This window comes from Oncorhynchus clarkii, chromosome 22, assembly GCF_045791955.1.
Source record: "Oncorhynchus clarkii lewisi isolate Uvic-CL-2024 chromosome 22, UVic_Ocla_1.0, whole genome shotgun sequence".
NCBI lineage: Eukaryota > Metazoa > Chordata > Actinopteri > Salmoniformes > Salmonidae > Oncorhynchus > Oncorhynchus clarkii.
The window spans coordinates 46,405,425-46,429,998 of record NC_092168.1 but is presented as its reverse complement, the minus strand read 5'-3'; positions in this window follow the sequence as shown (position 1 = coordinate 46,429,998).

Genomic DNA, 24,574 nt, shown 5'->3' with positions numbered 1-24,574 from the left:
GAGACCAGCTGCTATCCATCCATCCATCCATCCATTCTTCCTTAAGGTTCAGTATCATTTCAGACTAGGTATTCATTATTACATAAAAAATGCGAATTTCCAATTGACACATAAATGAACTGTTAAACCATCCCATCTATCCATACTGTTCAAATAAATGAACTGTTAAACCATCCCATCTATCCACACTGTTCAAATAAATGAACTGTTAAACCTTGCCATCTATCCATACTGTTCAAATAAATGAACTGTTAAACCATCCCATCTATCCATACTGTTCAAATAAATGAACTGTTAAACCATCCCATCTCGCTGAAGATTGCACAGCTTTACCCAACGCGGGTTTATTATTTGCAAAATCTGTGAAATCGAGCACCACCGAAAAAGTATTTTGCAAGTACTACTGTATGTAAGTATGTGTTTACAAGTACTACTGTATGTAAGTATCTGTTTACCCACAGAGGTACTCTATAGCCAACAATGTAACTAAAGTTTTAGTTCCAGATTGAATGTAAAGTAAAACGAGAAACCAATATCCAATGTTTTTTCAAAGCTTTATTGCTAACGTGTGGATCGATCACAGTAAAACACTTGCTATTCTGGGAGTAACAAGGAAATTCCACCCCTGGCTCTGTTGACTGACAGCGATATAACCATAGAGATCCTATCACATTCCTAAATCTATGGATATAAGCTCTCTACCCACTGTTGTTTTGTGGTCTTGCGATACAATAGGTTAAAGGAGCCTAATGACCAAGAATCTCACATCCTTAACGGGGCTCCATTGACTCAACAACAGGCAGAGCAAGGAGAAACAATAGCAGGCAGTACAACAATGGAGTTCACGAACAGCAGCTCCAAAATGGGAAGAGCCCAGCCTGTCCCCGTTCTGGGGTTATTAACATCATATGGAGAGAGAGAGCCCAGCCTGTCCCCGTTCTGGGGATATTAACATCATATGGAGAGAGAGAGCCCAGCCTGTCCCCGTTCTGGGGATAATAACATCATATGGAGAGAGAGAGCCCAGCCTGTCCCCGTTCTGGGGTTATTAACATCATATGGAGAGAGAGAGCCCAGCCTGTCCCCGTTCTGGGGTTATTAACATCATATGGAGAGAGAGAGAGCCCAGCCTGTCCCCGTTCTGGGGTTATTAACATCATATGGAGAGAGAGAGCCCAGCCTGTCCCCGTTCTGGGGATAATAACATCATATGGAGAGAGAGAGCCCAGCCTGTCCCCGTTCTGGGGTTATTAACATCATATGGAGAGAGAGAGCCCAGTCTGTCCCCGTTCTGGGGTTATTAACGTCATATGGAGAGAGGGTTTGTGAAATTCCTTCACTTTCATTCCCCTCCTCCACTCCCCTCCTGCCCCTCCACCTCTCCCCTTCACCCCTCCCCCCCGCCGCTCCACTTACCACACACACCTTTACCACACATACCCTTACCACACACACACACACAGATACAGCCCTGTGCCCCACTCCAGTCGCAGCGACAGGTTGGAGTTTGATTGTCAGCTTGGCGTGCCCTCTCCGTCACCTTCTTGACCTTAAGTAGGTATAGAGCACCATGCTATTGTCCAGCTCTCTGCTCTTAAAGAATGACACCTCTTCGTCTCTGCTCTCAAAGAATGACACATCTGACTCTACTTTCATTTGTTTTCTCTGTCTACTCGCACGCACGCACAGACACACAGACACACAGACACACAGACACACAGACACACACCACACCACACCACACCGACAGACAGACAGACAGACAGACAGACAGACACCACACCACACCACACCACACCACACCACACCACACCACACACTCCTCCTTTTAGCCTCCCTAACGTGACAGATGGGTGGCAGTACAATCCTCGTTATCGTCAAACAGTTAAGAGGTCTAACCCAATACTGAAGGTCAACAGATACACAGTGGTTTAATGTGTCTAACTACTCTAAGCCCTCATCCCTCTCTTTCTTCGCCTCTATTTCTCCCTCGTGTTTACCCCTTCAATCACCTGTTATCTAATGACTCAGAGAACAGTAACTTGCAGATTAAAATGTGTATTTCACCTCACTATAGCTTGTGGATTCTAGTGAATTTGTGAATTTTTTATTAGGATTCCTAATAACTAACGCCATAACGTCAACTAATATTCCTAGTGCCATGTCCTAATGCACAAAATAGTTGTGCCAAGTGCTATTTAAAATGTGTCCCATTGTATTTTTTGTCTAGAACCCAGAACGCAGAAAGTGATTTCACTGGGTACTGTAATGTTTCAGAGGTCGGCTGTATCAGATTTGCATCATGCCTTGTGGATACCGGAGGGTGTTCAGCTAGGCATCAGGTTGAGCTAAGAGAAAACTATAGCAGACCTCCAGTTGACTAACAGAAACAGCAGGAGAGAACAGGAGACTAAAGGGACTGCTCACTGTCAGTCAACAAGTAGTTAGGCATGGTGTGAGCAGACGCCTGGGGACATATTACTGATGTTGAGAGTAGAAAGTTTGGAGAGGTAGAGATGTAGAACCGGAGGAAGAGGTAGGAGAGGAAGAAGAGGTATAATATCTCTAGAAGGGATAGAAGAAGAGGTAGGAGGAAGAGGTAGGAGAGGAAGAAGAGGTATAATATCTAGAAGGGTTAGAATAAGAGGTAGGAGAGGTAGGAGAGGTAGAAGAGGTATAATATCTAGAAGGGGTAGAAGAAGAGGTAGGAGAGGTAGGAGAGGTAGAAGAGGTATAATATCTAGAAGGGGAAGAAGAAGAGGTAGAAGAGGTAGGAGAGGTAGAAGAGGTATAATATCTAGAAGGGGTAGAAGAAGAGGTAGAAGAGGTAGGAGAGGTAGAAGAGGTATAATATCTAGAAGGGGTAAAAGAAGAGGTAGAATAGGTAGAAGTAGGAGAGGTAGAATGGTTGGAGGAGAGGTAGGAGAGGTAGAAGAGGTAGGAGAAGTATAAGAGGTATAATATCTAGAAGGGGTAGAAGAAGAGGTAGGAGAGGTAGAAGAGGTAGGAGAGGTAGAAGGGTTGGAGGAGAGGTAGGAGGGGAAGAAGGGGTAGAGGAGGTAGGAGAGGTATAAGAGGTATAATATCTAGAAGGGGTAGACGAAGAGGTAGGAGAGGTAGAAGAGGTAGGAGAGGTAGAAGGGTTTGAGGAGAGGTAGGAGGGGAAGAAGGGGTAGAGGAGGTAGGAGAGGTATAAGAGGTATAATATCTAGAAGGGGTAGACGAAGAGGTAGGAGAGGTAGAAGAGGTAGGAGAGGTAGAAGGGTTGGAGGAGAGGTAGGAGGGGAAGAAGGGGTAGAGGAGGTAGGAGAGGTATAAGAGGTAGGAGAGGTATAAGAGGTAGGAGAGGAAGAGGTGGAGGAAGAGGTAGGAAAGGTAGAAGAAGAGGTAGAAGGAGAGGTAGAAGAAGGGGTACAAGGAGAGGTAGAAGAGTTAGGAGAGGTAGAAGAGGTAGAGGAGAGGTATAAGAGGTAGGAGAGGAAGAGGTGGAGGAAGAAGTAGGAAAGGTAGAAGAAGAGGTAAAAAAATAGGTAGAGGTAGAAGACGAGGTAGAAGAGGTAGAAAAAGAGGTAGAAGAGGCAGAGCAGAATCTCTAACGGGACATGCTGGGTGTGCCGAGGGGATTTTTGCCCCCCTAGCAACTCGGGGGTAGCCCTCATTCAATTCTTTGTCAATTACGTTGTCATCAAGCCATTTGGGGTTTTAAGGCTCAGAAGAGGAAGACAAGAAAAGGACAGGCTGATGTAATTAAAGTCATACACATTGAGCTCCTGTTGAGGAGATGGGGGGGCTTCATTAGGAGGAGAATGAAAGGCCGCCAACGAGGGAGTGTGTGTGTGTGTGTGTGTGTTATTTGAGGGGGGTTGAACAAGTGCAACAGTTTATCTCCCGCATGTGTCTTCTCACCAGCCATTCCTTTATGATTTTGTTTTGTCCCTCTCCTGCTCTGTCCCACAGTGTTGGGTCAAGAAGGGGGAGAGTTGCGAGAGAGGGATGGGGGATGAGGAGGAGGCTGGTTAGAGGGGCTGTTTGTCACTGTGAATGGGCTCAGGGTGGTTCACATCATCGGGGCATTGATGGCATCCCCTCCCCTGTTGTAAAACAAGGTCCTGTGTGCCTGCCTGAACACTGGGGCATTGTGTCTGCCCTCACAAGCACCATACCACCCAGAGTGTCCACATGCACAACCCCACCCCACCCATCCCCCTCTCTCTCTCTCCTCCACGCCTCATCCCTCCCCTCTCTCTATCCTCCACCCCTCTGTCTCTCTCTCCTCCACCCCTCTCTCTCTCTCTCTCCTCCCCCCTACCCTCTCTATCTCCTCCACGCCTCTCTCTCTCTTCCTCGCCTCACCCTCCCCCTCGCTCTCTCCCCCCTCAGCAGAGTGTGACCCAACAGGCTAGCCTAGCCTGACCGGAGCTGAATGAGGATCCAGGGAGGGGTCAACATGAGGAACTGAACTGCCGGGTGTAACACTAGATAGCAAGCTTTCATGGTAAAACATATAGGTTCAGTGGTTGGAAAAATGGGAAGAGGTCTATCCATGATATATAAGGGCACAAGGCGAGACCCAGTTGCAGACGCGGGAGGAAGATGGTTTGAGTCTTGATATTTATTAAACAATCCAAAAAAGGGTAGGCAAGAGAATGGTCGTGGTCAGGCAAAAGGTCAAAGCCAGATCAGAGTCGAGGAGATGCAGAGTGGCAGGGAGGCTCGAGGTCAGGGCAGGCAGAATGGTCAGGTAGGTGGGTATGGAGTCCAGAAAACAGACAAGGATCAAAAACCGGAAGGACTAGCAAAAGAGAATAGAAGCAGGAGTACGGGACAACTGCTGGTTGACTTCAAAAACATACAAGACGAACTGGCACAGAGAGACAGGAAACACAGGCATATATACACCGGGGAAAATAAGCGACACCTGGAGGGGTTGGAGACAATCACAAGACAGGTGAAACAGATCAGGGTGTGACCCCTCTAGAGACGCCACCTGGCATCCTACCTGGTGGAGGTAGGGTTGGGGTGTCAGCGGTGGAAGTCAGCGATGAGAGCTGGATGTTTCTAGCGGGAACGCAGCACCTCTCCTCTGGGCCGTAACCCTCCCAGGCAACCAGGTACTGGAAGCCCCTGCCCAATGGTCGAATGCCGGATGGCCATCAATGACATGGGGAGGTGGGGTTGGGCCTGAGGACAGAAGACAAAGGACTGTGAGACACAGACTTAATCCTAAACAGATGGAACGTAGGGTGAATACGGAGGGTACGGGGTAACAAAAGACAGATGGCAGTTCAACTAAGGAGATGGGAAACGAACCAAAGGAGGGGACAGTTTGCGGGACTCTACCTTCTACCTGAAGGGGCAGGTCCAGTGTGGACAGCCATACCCTCTGTCAAATGCGGTAGCAGGGAGCTGGAGTCCGGCAGCGGTCTGCTTGTTGACGATACCTGGAGTTGTTCTTGAGGAGCGCTACCTGAGCTCTTCTCCAGGTAGGACGAACATCTGGGCCGAGAGTACATTGACTTCCGGTTCTTGTTCTGGGAAGAGTGGGGGTTGATACCCCATAGAGCACTCAAAAGGGGAGAGTCCGGTGGCTGAACAGGGAAAGGTGTTCCGGGGCATATTCCACCCAGACCAGTTGTCGGCTCCAGGTAGTAGGGTTGTTAGAGACCAGGCATCTAAGGGCGGTCTCCAGGTCCTAGATAGCTCCGACTGGCATTCGACTGCGGATGGAACCCGGAGGACAGGCTGGCAGATGCCCCAATAAGGGGCATGGGTCCGGAGATCCTCAAAAGGTTCTACAGCTGCAACATCGAGAGCATCCTGACCGGTTGCATCACTGCCTGGTACGGCAATTCCGACCGCAAGGCACTTCAGAGGGTAGTGCGTACGGCCCAGTACATCACTGGGGCAAATCTGCCTGCCGTCCAGGATCTCTACACCAGGCAGTGTCAGAGGAAGGTCCTAAAAATTGTCAAAGACCCCAGCCACGACAGTCATAGACTGTTATCTTTACTATCGCATGGCAAGCGTTACCGGAGTGCCAAGTCTAGCACAAAAATTACTTTTCGTCTGAACCTTCGCCTGGACTTGCCCGCACGTCGTCAGTTTGGATTGTGTACTAAACGCGCAAACAAAAAGGAGGTATTTGGACATAAATTATGGACTTTATCGAACAAATCAAACATTTATTGTGGAACTGTAAATTGACTACTGAACATAACACGCCAATGTAAACTCAGATGTTTGGATATAAATATGAACTTTATCGAACAAAACATACATGTATTGTGTAACATGAAGTCCTATGAATGTCATCTGATGAAGATTATCAAAGGTTAGTGATTAATTTTGATCTCTTTTTATCTCTATTTCTGCTTTTTGTGACTCCTCTCTTTTGCTGGAAAAATGGCTATGTTTTTCTGTGACTAGGTACTGACCTAACATAATTGTTTGGTGTGCTTTCGTCGTAAAAGTTTACCTTTAAAATGGTGTAAAATACTTGTATGTTTGAGGAATTTTAATTATGGGATTTCTGTTGATTTGAATTTGGCGCCCAGCAATTTCAGTGGCTGTTGGCGAAGTGGGACGCTACCGTCCCACATATCCCAGATACATTCATGTACATACTACCTCAATTGGCCCGACCAACCAGTGCTCCCGCACATTGGCTGTAATGGGTGTTGTCGTCTGAAGAGGAAGAATTGGACCAAAGCGCAGCGTTGTAAGTGTTCATTACTCTTACTGAACTGAACACTGGAACAAAACAACAAAGAGAATAAATGAAACCGAAACAGTCCTATCAGGTGCAGAAAACACTAAACAGAAAATAACTACCCACAAAACATAGGTATGAAAAAGCTATGGTTCCCAATCAGAGACAACGATAGTCAGCTGTCCCTGATTGAGAACCATACCCGGCCAAAACAAAGAAATACAAAACATAGAAAAAAGAACGTAGAATTCCCACCCCAAATCACACGCTGAACAAACCAAAATAGAGACATAAAAAGCTCTCTAAGGTCAAGGTGTGACATTGGCTAACCGGGCTATCTGCATTGTGTCCCACCATCCTCCAACCCCTCTTTTTTTACGCTACTGCTACACTCTGTTCATCATATAGCATAGTCACTTTAACCATATGTACATGTACATACTACCTCGATAAGCCTGACAAATCAGTGTCTGTATATAGTCTTGCTACTCTTATTTTCAAATGTATTTTTACTGTTGTTTTATTTCTATACTTACACACACACACACACACACACACACACACACACACACACACCTTTTTTCGCACTATTGGTTAGAGCCTGTGAGTATGCATTTCACTGTAAGGCCTGTTGTATTTGGCGCACGTAACAAATCTACTTTGATTTGATTTGATTTGAACGCCTTCCAGAACTGAGACGAAAACTGAGGACCCCAGTCGGAAACCATACCCAACAGGAGTCCATGGATCCATGAGCTGGGCCGTTTCCTTGGCAGAAGGACGTTTGGGGAGAGGGATGAAATGAGCGGGTATGGCAGGAACCATGATGACAGTTCAGCATGGAGGAATGAGCCCATTCCAGGACACGGGACCGGACTGAGTTAGGGACAAACAGCCGTTTAGCCAATCCCCCTTCAGGTCCAGGCTGGGAACATTGTGCCTTGAGAACCAGGGTCTCAATAACCCAACCCACTGAGGCTGCAAGGCACGAGGTAGGGATAATGGTTTTAGAGACTGAGAGTTTGCCAGAGGAACTGTATAGGCGAGAGAGGGCATCAGGCTTCACATTATTGGACCCTGGGTGGTAGGAAATTGTGAAGTTGAATCTTGTAAACAGTAGAGCCCACCGGGCCTGTCTGGAGTTAAGGCATTTTTTTTTACTGATATTCCACATTTTTATTGTCAGTCCAGACCAAGAATGGCTGTTCTGCTCCTTCCAGCCAGTGCTTCCACTCTTCCAACGCCATCTTGACCGCCAGGAGTTCTTCGTTGCCTACATCGTAGTTCCTCTCTGCATGATTGAGACGATGGGACAGCAAGACAGAGGTATGACACTTTTGGTCCTGGGCAGATTGCTGGGACAGGATGGCCAGTATTCCAACATCAGAAGCATCAACCTCTACCACAAATTGACGGGACAGATCCGGATGGATGAGGATGGCTGCTGTGGTGAACCAATGCTTCAGGTCCACAAAGGCTCTGTCGACAGCTGGAGACCATGTGAACGGAACTTTATGAGAAGTGATTGCAGAGAGGGGGGGCGCCAGGGTGCTGTAACCCCGAATAAAACAGTTGTAGACGTTAGCAAAACCCAGCAAACGTTGCAAATGCACCCTGTACGTAGGATGAGGCCAATCCACCACTGTTTTCACCTTTCCAGGGTCCATCTGGACATTTCCCTCAACGATGACATATCCCAGAAAGGAGATTGTGGAGCGGTGGAATTCACACTTCTCTGCTTTTACGAATAACTGGCTCTCCAGCAGGCACTGAAGGACCTGTCTGACATGAAGAACATGTTCTTTGGCAGACCGGTAAAAAAAAACAGGATGTCGTCAAAACACAAACCGGTTTAGCATGTCCCGGAGCACAGCCTGGAAGACAGCGTCCAATTGGCATGACATGGTTCTCATAATGTCCGCTGGCTGTGTCGAATGCTGTCTTCCATACATCACCTTTGCGTATCCGAACCAGGTGGTAGGCATTCTGAAGGTCCAGCTGGGAAAAAAGGAGGTTGTGTGGGGACGGTCTAGAAATCCGAGACTTGACTTAAGCCCTGAGGTCGTTTCGGGGATGGCTGTTCTGTGTTGAGGAAATGGGAATGGCAGAATGGACTCCAACCCAGGGTGGAACTAGTGGTCCAGTCAATAACTGGGTTGTGTTTTTGGAGCCAAGAAAATCCCAAAACAACAGGAACATGGCGAGACTCAATGAGGAAAAGCTGTATAGCCTCACTGTGATTTCCTGAAACCCGCAGATTAACAGGAACAGTGCTGTGGGTAACTCTACCAATGGAGTGGTCGTCCAGTGCTCTAGCGTCCATAGGAACAGAGAGGAGTTGAGTGGGGATACCTAATTCAGGAACTAGGGTAGCGTCCATAAAATTATCATCCGCCCCAGAGTCAACGAGCACCCGGAGAGATTTAGACTGGTCTCCCCACAGCAGTATCCCAAAAAAAGGTAGGGTTGATGTGATTTAGAGGATTACCAGTCTGGCTCACCAGAGTACTTGTACCTACTACTGAAATAGGTATCTTTTAACTGGGCAGGTGGCTATGTAATGTCCCGCAGCCCCAGAGTACAGACAACTGTTGGAACTTAGCCTATGTGAACGTTCCCTATGCGATAATCTAGCTCTGCCCAGTTGCATAGGTTACACAGGTCTGACTCACCCGTCGCCGATGATTCTCGAGGGAGCTCAGGTGGCTTCGGATCCTCTCGGAAAAACAGCCTTCGGGGACTTCTGAATTCCTTCGAAGGTGAGCGAGCCACTGCGGATGAACGAGTGGCACCTATGCCAGACCTCATCTCACTCCTGCGTCCATCAATTCTAATGGTGAGGGCGATGAGGGAATCAAGGTCCCCTGGTAATTCCCGAGCAACTAGCTCATCTTTTACCACCTCAGATAATCCGTGAAGAAAGGTATCGAAAAGAGACTCCGGATTCCAGGCACTCTCGGTAGCCAACATGCGAAAGACAACAGCAAACAGAAAATCAATCGCGTAGTCTTCCACACTACAAGAGTATTGACATAATTCAAGAAGTTTTCAGGCCGTCTCTCTCCCGGATACCGGATAATCGAACACCTTCCTCACCTCTGCAGATGAAGACAAATGTCGGATTGTTGCTCCCAAACCTCCATAGCACCCTTCCCGACATTAGCATAATAATATACGCTATCTTCAACCGGTCCGAAGGGAACGATGATAGCTGTAGCTCAAAAATAAGAGAGTACTGAGAAGGAAAACCCCAGCAGGTACCAGGAATCCCAAAATATCGCTCAGGAGGAGGTAAGCGGGGTTCTCGGGGAGCCGGGTTAGGCTGTACAAACTCATCACTAATAGGGAAAACATTACTGGGTGGTTGGGGGTTCTCAGGGGTGGCAGATTGCCTACGAGTTAACTCCCTGATTTCTTCCATAATAGCCTTTAACCCATGGTCGTGGTGTTCTGTCGCGGAACTGAGCCCTTCCAAAAGGCCCTGTAGCAACTCCTCATGTCTCCTAATGGTGGCACCCTGCAGGGAGTCATGTAGTAACCACAAAAGTGTTAAACAAATCAAAATATATTTTACATTTGAGATTCTTCAAAGTAGCCAACCTTTGCCTTGATGACAGCTTTGCACACTCTTGGCATTCTATCAACCAGCTTCATGAGGTAGTCACCTGGAATGCATTTCAATTAACAGGTGTGCCTTGTTAAAAGTTAATTTGTAGAATTTCTTTCCTTGTTAATAAGTTTGAGCCAATCAGTGTGTCATTGTGTTGTGAAAAGGTAGGGGTTGTATACAGAAGATAGCCCTATTTGGTAAAAGACCAAGTCCATATTATGGCAATAACAGCTCAAATAAGCAAAGAGAAATGACAGTCCATCATTACTTTAAGACATGAAGGTCAGTCAATCTGGAAAATTTCAACAACTTCAACTTCTTCAAGTGCAGTCGCAAAAAACCATAACGTGCTATGATGAAACTGGCTCTCATGAGGACCGCCACAGGAAAGGAAGACACAGAGTTAACTGGCTCTCATGAGGACCGCCACAGGAAAGGAAGACTCAGAGTTAACTGGCTCTCATGAGGACCGCCACAGGAAAGGAAGACACAGAGTTAACTGGCTCTCATGAGGACCGCCACAGGAAAGGAAGACACAGAGTTAACTGGCTCTCATGAGGACCGCCACAGGAAAGGAAGACACAGAGTTACCTCTGCTGCAGTTCATTAGAGTTACCAGCTTCAGAAATTGCAGCCCAAATAAATGCTTCACGGAGTTCAAGTAACAGACACATCTCAACTGTTCAGAGACGTGAATAAGGCCTCCATGGTTGAATTGCTGCAAAGAAACCACTACTAAAGGACACCAATAGGAAGACGAGACTTGTTTGGGTCAAGAAACACGAGCAATGGACATCTGTCCTTTGGTCTGATGAGTCCAAATTTGAGATTTTTGGTTCCAACTGCCGTGTCTTTGTGATACACAGAGTAGGGGAAGGGATGATGTCTGCATGTGTGGTTCCCACCTTGAAGCATGGAGGATGAGGTGTGATGGTGTGGGGGTACTTTGCTGGTGACACTGTCTGTGATTTATTTAGAATTCATGGGAACACTTAAACAGCATGGCTACCACAGCATTCTGCAGCGATATACCGTCCCATCTGGTTCACGCTTAGTGGGACTATCATTTGTTTTTCAACAGGACAACAACCAACACACCTCCAGGCTGTGTAAGGGCTATTTGACCAATATGAAGAGTGATGGTGCTGCATCAGATGACCTGGCCTCCACAATCACACGAACTCAACACAAAAACCCTTGAATGAGTAGGTGTGTCCAACATTTTTACTGATACTGTATGTATTATGTCATGTTTAATGTGAACCCCAGGATGAGTAGCTGATGCTTTTGTAGCAGCCAATGGGAATCCTAATGAACACAGAATTATATCCAGGCAGAGGAGAGGGAACTGAGGGAAGGGGAGGGGTCAACAGGGAGGAACTATACCCAGGCAGAGGTGAGGGACCTGGGGGAAGGGGAGGGGTCAACAGGGAGGAACTATACCCAGGCAGAGGAGAGGGAACTGAGGGAAGGGGAGAGGTCAACAGGGAGGAACTATACCCAGGCAGAGGAGAGGGAACTGGGGGAAGGGGAGGGGGTTATATTGGGAAGGTGGACTGACGAAGGGATTTGATGAAAGAGGACAGGGAGGGAGGGAGGGAGGAAGGAAGGAAGGAAGGAAGGAAGGAAGGAAGGAAGGAAGGAAGGAAGGAAGGAAGGAAGGAAGGAAGGAAGGAAGGAAGGAAGGAAGGGAGGTAGGTAGGTAGGTAGGTAGGGAGGTAGGGAAGGAGGGAGGGAGGGAGGTAGGTAGGGAGGAAGGAAGGGAGGTAGTGAAGGAGGGAGGGAGGTAGGGAAGGAGGGAGGGAGGGAGGTAGGGAAGGAGGGAGGTAGGGAGGTAGGGGTAGAAGAAACGACAGGGGCAGCGTGGGACTGGCTCAGGGAGGCAGGGGGAGGGGCGTAAGGATTTAGAGGCTGGTGTTTTGGGGGCGTTCCCCCGGTTCCCCCTAACATGCTAGGTTAATGGGAAGATTGATGGATAGAGACGGCGAAACAAAACAGGGGGTGGCAAAAAAAAAGAATGGGAGAAAGGTTGAACGGTGGCTTATAGCTTGTATCTCAGGGAGGGAGGGAGGGAGGGTTGAGTCTTTGTGAGCGTGGGCAGTGAACAGTATGGATTTTTACTGCCCTAAGGGGGACGAGAGGGGGTTCCCTAATTACCAGGGAGGCCTGGAGGCCTGGAGAGCCGTGGTACAAGACAAGTGTGAGGGGCGGGAGAATGAGACAGGAAACAAGGGGGTAGAGGAGGTCAACGCTGACCACCTAAGATGTCCCCCCTAAAACCAAGCAACCCCACCCCCTCCTCTCCTCCCCTATTCTCCCCCATCCTCCCTCCCTCCCTCCCTTGCATCCCTCGCAAAACACAATGATGTAAATAAAAACATGTCCTGTTCTAAATCTGATAATTTACTGCCTGTCCCCTCACATGTCCATATCTCAGCCTGGTTACCAGGGGTTGAATGGGATGGGGGCCTTTGAGTTTGGAGGGCCAGGCCTGTGTCTCTGGATGAGAGGGTCCTCGACTACTGGAGCGCCTTGAAGAGGATCCCACCACAGCTACACAAACGCATTCACACATACACACACAGAAGCACACACACACACGCACACACACACACACACGCAGAAACGCGGAATAGCAGGTAGCTTAGCAGTTAGAGAGTTATGGCAGTAACTGAAAGGTTGCCGGTTCAAAAACCGAACCGGCGAAATGAAACATCTGCTGATGTGCCCTTGCGGAAGGCATTGATACGGGTAGACTCTGGCCGTGACGCCGCTCTCCGAGCATGTCTCAGGGGCAGTTGGGATAAGCAAACAATTCATTTTATTCACACACGTCATAATACACACATGTGTATGTGTGAAATAGGACAAATATAAGCACATACCTAATTATTACTACAATATGACCAGGTATTATCATCACCACCTTACCAACTGTACCCAGATGACCAGTTATCATCATCCCCTTACCAACTGTACCCATATGACCAGGTATTATCATCATCCCATTACCAACTGTACCCATATGACCAGTTAGGGCATCATCCCCTTACCAACTGTACCCATATGACCAGGTATTATCATCATCCCATTACCAACTGTACCCATATGACCAGTTAGGGCATCATCCCCTTACCAGCTGTACCCATATGACCAGGTATTATCATCATCCCATTACCAACTGTACCCATATGACCAGGTATTATCATCATCCCCTTACCAACTGTACCCATATGACCAGGTATTATCATCATCCCATTACCAACTGTACCCATATGACCAGTTAGGGCATCATCCCCTTACCAACTGTACCCATATGACCAGGAATTACTATCATCCCATTACCAACTGTACCCATATGACCAGTTAGGGCATCATCCCCTTACCAGCTGTACCCATATGACCAGGTATTATCATCATCCCCTTACCAACTGCACCCATATAACCAGGCATTATCATCATCCCCTTACCAACTGTACCCATATGACCAGGTATTATCATCATCCCCTTACCAACTGTACCCATATGACCAGGTATTATCATCATCCCATTACCAACTGTACCCATATGACCAGTTAGGGCATCATCCCCTTACCAGCTGTACCCATATGACCAGGTATTATCATCATCCCATTACCAACTGTACCCATATGACCAGGTATTATCATCATCCCCTTACCAACTGTACCCATATGACCAGGTATTATCATCATCCCATTACCAACTGTACCCATATGACCAGTTAGGGCATCATCCCCTTACCAACTGTACCCATATGACCAGGTATTACTATCATCCCATTACCAACTGTACCCATATGACCAGTTAGGGCATCATCCCCTTACCAGCTGTACCCATATGACCAGGTATTATCATCATCCCCTTACCAACTGCACCCATATGACCAGGTATTATCATCATCCCCTTACCAACTGTACCCATATGACCAGGTATTATCATCATCCCCTTACCAACTGTACCCATATGACCAGGTATTATCATCATCCCCTTACCAACTGTACCCAGATGACCAGGTATTATCATCATCCCCTTACCAACTGTACCCAGATGACCAGGTATTATCATCATCCCCTTACCAACTGTACCCATATGACCAGGTATTACCATCATCCCCTTACCAGCTGTACACATTATCAAACCGTCCTCATGCCTCACAGTTTAGTATTCTCCACAGGTCGGCCTGGGTCAAACCGTCCTCATGCCCACAGTTTAGTATTCTCCACAGGTCGGCCTGGGTCAAACCGTCCTCATGCCTCACAGTTTAGTATTCTCCACAGGTCTGCCTGGGTCAAACCGTCCTCATGCCTCACAGTTTAGTATTCTCCATAGGTCGGCCTGGGTCAAACCGTCCTCATGCCCACAGTTTAGTATTCTCCACAGGTCGGCCTGGGTCAAACCGTCCTCATGCCTCACAGTTTAGTATTCTCCACAGGTCGGCCTGGGTCAAACCGTCCTCATGCCCACAGTTTAGTATTCTCCACAGGTCGGCCTGGGTCAAACCGTCCTCATGCCCACAGTTTAGTATTCTCCACAGGTCGGCCTGGGTCAAACCGTCCTCATGCCTCACAGTTTAGTTTTCTCCACAGGTCGGCCTGGGTCAAACCGTCCTCATGCCCACAGTTTAGTATTCTCCACAGGTCGGCCTGGGTCAAACCGTCCTCATGCCCACAGTTTAGTTTTCTCCATAGGTCGGCCTGGGTCAAACCGTCCTCATGCCCACAGTTTAGTATTCTCCACAGGTCGGCCTGGGTCAAACCGTCCTCATGCACACAGTTTAGTATTCTCCACAGGTCGGCCTGGGTCAAACCGTCCTCATGCCCACAGTTTAGTATTCTCCACAGGTCGGCCTGGGTCAAACCGTCCTCATGCCTCACAGTTTAGTATTCTCCACAGGTCGGCCTGGGTCAAACCGTCCTCATGCCTCACAGTTTAGTATTCTCCACAGGTCGGCCTGGGTCAAACCGTCCTCATGCCTCACAGTTTAGTATTCTCCACAGGTCGGCCTGGGTCAAACCGTCCTCATGCCCACAGTTTAGTATTCTCCACAGTTCGGCCTGGGTCAAACCGTCCTCATGCCTCACAGTTTAGTATTCTCCACAGGTCGACCTGGGTCAAACCGTCCTCATGCCTCACAGTTTAGTATTCTCCACAGGTCGGCCTGGGTCAAACCGTCCTCATGCCCACAGTTTAGTATTCTCCACAGGTCGGCCTGGGTCAAACCGTCCTCATGCCCACAGTTTAGTATTCTCCACAGGTCGGCCTGGGTCAAACCGTCCTCATGCCCACAGTTTAGTATTCTCCACAGGTCGGCCTGGGTCAAACCGTCCTCATGCCCACAGTTTAATATTCTCCACAGGTCGGCCTGGGTCAAACCGTCCTCATGCCTCACAGTTTAGTATTCTCCACAGGTCGGCCTGGGTCAAACCGTCCTCATGCCTCACAGTTTAGTATTCTCCACAGGTCGGCCTGGGTCAAACCGTCCTCATGCCTCACAGTTTAGTATTCTCCACAGGTCGGCCTGGGTCAAACCGTCCTCATGCCCACAGTTTAGTATTCTCCACAGGTCGGCCTGGGTCAAACCGTCCTCATGCAACACAGTTTAGTATTCTCCACAGGTCGGCCTGGGTCAAACCGTCCTCATGCCCACAGTTTAGTATTCTCCATAGGTCGGCCTGGGTCAAACCGTCCTCATGCCCACAGTTTAGTATTCTCCATAGGTCGGCCTGGGTCAAACCGTCCTCATGCCCACAGTTTAGTATTCTCCACAGGTCGGCCTGGGTCAAACCGTCCTCATGCCCACAGTTTAGTATTCTCCATAGGTCGGCCTGGGTCAAACCGTCCTCATGCCCACAGTTTAGTTTTCTCCACAGGTCGGCCTGGGTCAAACCGTCCTCATGCCCACAGTTTAGTATTCTCCACAGGTCCTCGCCACAATGCTACTTTATTTTCATTCTCTCCATCCCATCTGCTGTGTGTGTGTGTGTGTGTGTGTGTGTGTGTGTGTGTGTGTGTGTGTGTGTGTGTGTGTGTGTGTGTGTGTGTGCTTTCATTGGCACACACCTCTGACATTCACCTTGACAGAGAGTGAGAGAGAGAGAGAGAAGGGAAGGAAGGAAGGAGAAGGGAGAGAGGGAGAGAGAGAGAACGAGAGAGAGAGAGAGATAGGGAGGGAAGGAGAAGGGATAGAGGGAGAGAGAGAGAGAGAAAGAGAGGGAGAAGGGATAGAGGGAGAGAGAGGAAGAGAGAAGGAGAGAGAGAAGGAGAGAGAGAAGAGGAGAGAGTGAGAGAGAGAGAGGGAAGGATAAGGAGAGAGAGAGAGAGAAGGAGAGCGTGCCACCAGTCTCACCTGCCAGTGCTACCATGGCAGAGAAAAACAGACTCAGCTAAGAAATCTAAACTGCAGCATTGTGAAGAACAAGGAATGAAGGGCAATGGGAGGGAGGGAGAGGGTCTTGTTAAGGGAGAAAATACTCTCTCTATTCCCTGTGTAAATCAGCGTGCTTGTTGAAGACAGACAGGTCTAAGAAGCTCCAGTCCTGCCAGTAAAGAGCCTCCCGCCCGGCTGCCCAGGCAGCTGCACCCTGCTCTGTGCCCACTGCAGCGAGGGAGGGAGGGAGGGAGGGAGGGAGGGAGGGAGGGAGGGAGGGAGGGAGGGAGGGAGGGAGGGAGGGAGGGAGGGAGGGAGAGAGAGAGAGAGAGGGAGAGAGGGAGAGAGAGAGGGAGAGAGAGAGAGAGTCAGAGTAGAGAGAGAGAGAGAGTCAGAGTAGAGAGAGTGAGTGAGTGAGTGCATGGGGGAGAAAGAGAGGAGGGGTGAGAAAGAGAGAGCTTTGTGTGAGGGCATGGGGTGGCATGGCCTGGAATGTGAAACCGTTGGGCTTCATTGAGACTAAGGGGAGTTGGGAGAAGACAGGGAGCCATGCTGGTGTCCTAGTATTTTGTTGCTGGGTGGAATGTGGCGTGGTGTGGAGAAGTACTATTCATTGTGTTACCGTTGAGATCAGGACCACTGACCCACTGTAGAGAATACTGACCCGCTGTAGTGAATACTGACCCACTGTAGTGAATACTGACCCACTGTAGAGAATACTGACCCACTGTAGAGAACTCTGACCCACTGTAGTGAATACTGACCCACTGTAGTGAATACTAACCCACTGGAGTAAATACTGACCCACTGTAGTGAATACTGACCCACTGTAGAGAATACTGACCCACTGTAGAGAATATTGACCCACTGTAGTGAATACTGACCCACTGTAGTGAATATTGACCCACTGTAGTGAATACTGACCCACTGTAGTGAATATTGACCCACTGTAGTGAATACTAACCCACTGGAGTAAATACTGACCCACTGTAGTGAATACTGACCCACTGTAGTGAATACTGACCCACTGTAGTGAATACTGACCCACTGTAGTGAATACTGACCCACTGTACTGAATACTAACCCACTGGAGTAAATACTGACCCACTGTAGTGAATACTGACCCAATGTAGAGAATACTGACCCACTGTAGTGAATACTGACCCACTGTAGAGAATACTGACCCACTGTAGAGAATACTGACCCACTGGAGTAAATACTGACCCACTGTAGAGAATACTGACCCACTGTAGAGAATACCGTCCCTCTATAGTGAACAATGTCCTACTGCTAGAAACAAGCTGGTTGGCAGTCTGTCGCAGTGTGTTAAATCATTACACACACACACACACACACACACACACACACACACACACACACACACACACACACACACACACACACACACACACACACACACACACACACACACACACACACACACACACACACACACACACACACACACACACACACACACACACACACACACACACACACACACACACACCATTTTCATCCTATGCAGTCAGTTAACAAGTTAACATCTCACTCTGTGATGGCACCTGCGGTGTTGTGCGTGATTGCACACATGATCTGCGTTCATTCAAGCGCATGTGTGTGTGTTTAGCAGGCAGATGGTAAAGAACGGACTGGGCTGTGCTGAAAGAGAGAGAGAGAGAGGCTGTGCTGAGGGAGAGAGAGAGAGAGAGAGAGAGAGAGAGAGAGAGAGAGAGAGAGAGAAAGAGAGAGAGACGCTGTGCTCAGAGAGACTGCTGAGAGAGAGAGAGAGAGAGAGAGAGAGAGAGAGGAGAGAGAAAGAGAGAGAGAGAGAGAGATAGGCTGTGCTTAGAGAGGCTGTGCTGAGAGAGAGAAGCTGTGTTGAGAGAGAGAGGCTGTGTTGAGAGAGAGAAGCTGTGTTGAGAGAGAGAAGCTGTGTTGAGAGAGAGAGGCTGTGCTGAGAGAGAGAAGCTGTGTTGAGAGAGAGAGGCTGTGCGAGAGAGAGAGAGAGAGAGAGAGAGAGGGGCTGTGCTGAGAGAGAGAGAGAGAGAGAGAGAGAGAGAGAGAGAGAGAGAAAGAAAGAGGCTGTGCTGAGAGAGAGAGAGACAGAGACAGAGGGAGTGCTACATGGAGTCTGTAATGAGGTGTCTGGCAGAGGGACACTAATGGGCTCTGTGTTTACAGAGACTCACGCACACTGTTACCATCACACCTTCTAACTCCACTCAACACCCTCTCACCACACCACACACCCACCACACACCCTCTCACCACACCACACCACACACACACACCATACACCCACCACCCACACCATACACACACCGGACACACCCACCACCCACACCATACACACACCACACACACCCACACACCATACACACACCAGCCACACCACACACACCCACACACACCATACACACACCAGCCACACCACACACACCGGACACACACACCAGCCTCACCATACACAAACCCACCACACACCCACCACCCACACCATACACGCACCACACACACCCACACACCATACACACACCACCCACACCATACACACACCAGCCTCACCATACACACACCACCCACACCGGACACACCCACCAGCCTCACCATGCACACACCACCCACACCATACACACACCACCCACACCATGCACACACCACCCACACCATACACACACCACCCACACCATACACACACCACCCACACCATGCACACACCAGCCTCACCATACACACACCACCCACACCATACACACACCGGACACACCCACCAGCCTCACCATACACACATACCCCCCACACCAAACACACACCACCCACACCAAACACACACACACACACACACACACACACACACACACACACCACCCTTTACTCCCACTCCACACAGGCCTGTGTCTGACTGACAGCACTGACTGAAGGTTGATCAGTTCATCCACAGAGATACAGGGCGCAGTAGATGTAACGGAATGTGTTTGTGTGTTTGTCAAGTGACAGAAACGTCTGTCTACCATTTTATACACACTGTACTTACACTTTGGTTACATCCAACTTTGTTGAATTTTTTAAAATTAATTACATTTTGGACTCAAGTAAAATGCAAAACACCCAACAGTGTCAGCTGTGATTCGTTACTCGATCGTTAATAGTTACCATCAATTCCAAAATCATGATTCATGACACATAGACAGGATACGGATGATGGTGATGATGATGCAATCTGTCGTCTCCCCTCCATGTGCACTCTGACCCCCTCACAACCTCCTAGTGACCTCACAGGGATTTGGGGGAAGCCCTCTCTATAACCTCATCAATTAGAACTCAGAGAGAGCGAGAGAGGGAGAGAGAGGTGGGGAGACAGAAACAGAGAGAGAGAGAGGTGGAGTGAGAGAGCAAGAGAGCGAGACAGAGAGAGAGAGAAAGGTGGAGTGAGAGAGCAAGAGAGAGAGAGAGAGAGAGAGGTGAGAGAAAGAGAGAGAGGGAGAGAGAGGTGGAGAGAGAGAGAGATAGTTTTGGGGAAGCCCTCTCCATGACCTCACCAATTAGAACTCAGAGAGAGCGAGAGAGGGAGACAGAAACAGAGAGAGAGGTGGAGTGAGAGAGCAAGAGAGAGAGAGAGAGAGAGAGGTGGAGTGAGAGAGCAAGAGAGAGAGAGAGGGAGAGAGGCGAGAGAGAGAGGTGGAGAGAGATAGTTTTGGGGAAGCCCTCTCCATGACCTCATTAATTACAGCTGGGACAGCTGTAAGTTAACAATTTTTCTCTCTCTCTGAGCTCCATTTTCCTCTCCTTCTCTCATCCCCCCCCCCCCCCCCCCCTCTCTCAATTTCTATTTAAGGGCTCTATTGGCATGGGAAACATATCTTTACATTGCCACGGCAAGTGAAATAGATAATAAACAAAAGTGAAAAAACGAACAGTAAACATAATTTTGCACGCCCAATTTTTCAGTTTTTGATTTGTTAAAAAAGTTTGAAATATCCAATAAATGTCGTTCCACTTCATGATTGTGTCCCACTTGTTGTTGATTCTTCACAAAAAATACAGTTTTATATCTTTATGTTTGAAGCCTGAAATGTGCCAAAAGGTCGCAAAGTTCAAGGGGGCCGAATACTTTCGCACGGCACTGTATGTCTGGTAAACGCATTTATGTCTTCTGCTTTGAAAGTGGTGTGGTGGCACCAAATTGAAAAGTACTGTGGCAAATACTGTCTTCCCACACTCTTTCTGACGACTCTGGTTGTGTGTGTGTGTGTGTGTGTGTGTGTGTGTGTGTGTTTTGAAAGCCTAATTCTCTCTGCTATCAGGGTATTGTTTGATGTATGGTTGAATGTGTGGTAGTGTTGGCCCACTGTCTCAGCCTCCATTCACCACAACAGCATTGTACTGAGCCTAATCTGGTGCCCATGCTGGGAAGGCCCAATGAGATCACACAACTGTGTGTGAATGTGTGTTTGTGCGTGTGTGTTTGTGCGTGTGAGTGTGCCTGCAACAAGGTATCACGGTCTGACTTCAGTATTCAACGTTTGTCTGGGGGGCGGGGGGAATAAACGTAACATTTCATGTCCAGTGGACGGTATTGAAGTTATCTCCTGACGTCCTGTGGACCTAGACAAATGTTGAATTCTGAAGTCGATCTGATGTGACCTGGCTGATGTGACCTGGCTGATGTGACCTGGCTGATGTGTGACCTGGCTGATGTGTGACCTGGTTATTGTGTGACCTGGCATATGTGACCTGGCTGATGTGACCTAGCTGATGTGTGACCTGGCTAATGTGACCAAGCTGATGTGACCTGGCTGATGTGTGACCTGGCTGGTGTGACCTGGTTATTGTGTGTGCGTGCTTGATGTGTGAAAGAGAGAGAGATGGAGAGAGAAAAAGATGGACGCAGTGCATGTGTTTGAGTGAAACGTTTTACTTTGGCTGATCTATATGTGTTAAAATGCACATGTACATTTTCTATACTGATGTCAGACAGTAAATAATTATGCTGCCTAATTTAGTTTGTGAACCAGCCAGCCAGACAGCCAGCCAGCCAGCCAGCCAGCCAGACAGACAGCCAGACAGTGTGAGATTCAGAGAAAAATAGGCTCCCTCACTCAGAGACAGAGAGAAAGGCGAGCGAGAGAGTTAAGAAGCTTGATCTCTGATTCTGTTAAATATGAAAATCCCGCCTGGTGGTCCTCTCTCTCTCTCTCTCTCTCTTCGAAAGACCCCCACTGTCCAACTCCCCCTTCCCAAGGAGGGGCAGGGGATCTGGGCTACTTTTGGGAGGCTTAATGTCCTGCAGACTTCATTCCCCTGGTTGATTATCTCAGAGAGAATAGAGAGAGAAGAAGAGGTCCATTCCTGTCCCATATGTTTAAGGCACTGGCCTTTCAATCAGTCCAGTCCATAGAGTGGAGGTACAGCTTAGTGAACCTGTAAACCCAGGGCTCTTAGTCCCATCAAGTATCTCTTGTTTTGTTCAATTTGTCTCTTAGGGCTGAATTCCAACTTAAGAGAAAATGTAAATGCCAACTAAGAATACCTTCTATCACCCAGATACAGCACTGACATATGGTCATTGTTAGGTAGCTTTATGTGTGTATGTATGTATGAGTAGGTGCTCACAGAGTATTATAATCTGGGTAGTTCGAGACCTGAATGCTGATTGGCTGACAGCCGTGGTATATCAGACCGTATACCACGGGAATGACAAAACATGTATTTTTACTGCTCTAATTACATTGTTAACCAGTTTATAATAGCAATAAGGCTCCTTGGGGGTTTGTTATATATGACCAATATACCACGGCTAATTGTTGTATCCAGGCACTCCTTGGGCTGCATTGCTTAATTATACACACAAACAGTCCATTAAGATATCCAGGGCTCAGTGTCTGCTATTACACTCACATTACATTTGAGTCATTTAGCCAAACGCTCCTATCCTGGGCGTCTGTCGGTCCTATCCTGTGCGTCAATCATTCCTATCCTGGGCGTCAGTCACTGCTATCCTGGGCGTCAATCACTCCTATCCTGGGCGTCAGTCACTCCTATCCTGGGCGTCAATCATTCCTATCCTGGGCACCACTCACTCCTATCCTGGGCACCAGTCACTCCTATCCTGGGCGTCAGTCACTCCTATCCTGAGTGTCAGTCACTCCTATCCAGGGTCTCAATCGCTCCTATCCTGGGCGTCAGTCGCTGCTATCCTGAGTGTCAGTCGCTGCTATCCTGAGTGTCAGTCACTGCTATCCTGAGTGTCAGTCACTGCTATCCTGAGTGTCAGTCACTCCTATCCTGGGCGTCAGTCGGTCCTATCCTGAGTGTCAGTCGCTGCTATCCTGAGTGTCAGTCACTCCTATCCAGGGCGTCAGTCGCTCCTATCCTGAGTGTCAGTCGCTCCTATCCAGGGCGTCAGTCGCTCCTATCCAGGGCGTCAGTCGCTCCTATCCAGGGCGTCAGTCGCTCCTATCCAGGGCGTCAGTCACTCCTATCCTGGGCGTCAGTCACTCCTATCCAGGGCGTCAGTCGCTCCTATCCAGGGTGTCAGTCACTCCTATCCTGAGTGTCAGTCACTCCTATCCAGGGCGTCAGTCGCTCCTATCCTGGGCGTCAGTCACTCCTATCCTGAGTGTCAGTCGCTCCTATCCTGGGCGTCAGTCACTCCTATCCTGGGCGTCAGTCACTCCTATCCTGAGTGTCATCCACTCCTATCCTGAGTGTCATCCACTCCTATCCTGAGTGTCAGTCACTCCTATCCTGAGTGTCATCCACTCCTATCCTGAGTGTCATCCACTCCTATCCAGGGCGTCAGTCGGTCCTCTTAGGCGAGGAAACCACATGTCAAAGTAAGCAAATGTTTTCCTCAATAATAAGCTATCAGCACTATATTATGCATCTGACCGTAACATATCAGCTTTAGAGAAGAAGAAGGGGGGTTATGCTATAGAGGGATTAGGGGAGGTGGTCTGGCCGTGTTTCAGCAGCAGATCGGACGTCTGTTCTCCCCTAGTCGAGGTGTGGGACCCCCTGGGGGGGGGGGGGGGGGGGGCTTTTTGTCCAGAGGGAACTGTCCCTACCCACGTCTGCCATTCAGCCCGCAATGTCAATCAGCATATGGTTAATCCACCCCCAATGGCTTCGTGTAACCAGAAAATCCAACCTTTCATCGCAGCATTCTCCGAGGGGCCAAAGTGATTCAGATGTAATGTCCCCTCTCCCTCCACAACAGGGGGGAGGTGGAGAGGACAGGCACACAGGGCCGATTAGGATACATCAGCCTTCAGAAATTACCCATATGTCAAGAAGAGAGAGACATGGTGGGCAGAGGTGGGCAGGGGAGAGAGGAGAGATGGAGAGAAAGGTGAGGGTTGGACATGACGGTAATAGTTTTGGTTTCCCCTCAGAATAATAATAATAAGGAAGTAACAGAGATTTCCATGTTGACCAGGTAACAGAGATCTCCATGTTGACCATGTTCTCACCAGTGACCAGGTTCTCACCAGTGACCTGACAGTAGAAAAGACAAACAATAGAGCCTGATGCCAACTACCCCAGGTTAACTGTTCCCAATGACCCTGATGCCAAGTACCCCGGGTTAACTGTTCCCAATGACCCTGATGCCAAGTACCCGGGTTCAACTGTTCCCAATGAGCCTGATGCCAAGTACCCCGGTTCAACTGTTCCCAATGGGCCTGATGCCAAGTACCCCGGTTCAACTGTTCCCAATGAGCCTGATGCCAAGTACCCCGGTTCAACTGTTCCCAATGAGCCTGATGCCAAGTACCCCGGTTCAACTGTTCCCAATGAGCCTGATGCCAAGTACCCCGGTTCAACTGTTCCCAATGAGCCTGATGCCAAGTACCCCGCGTTAACT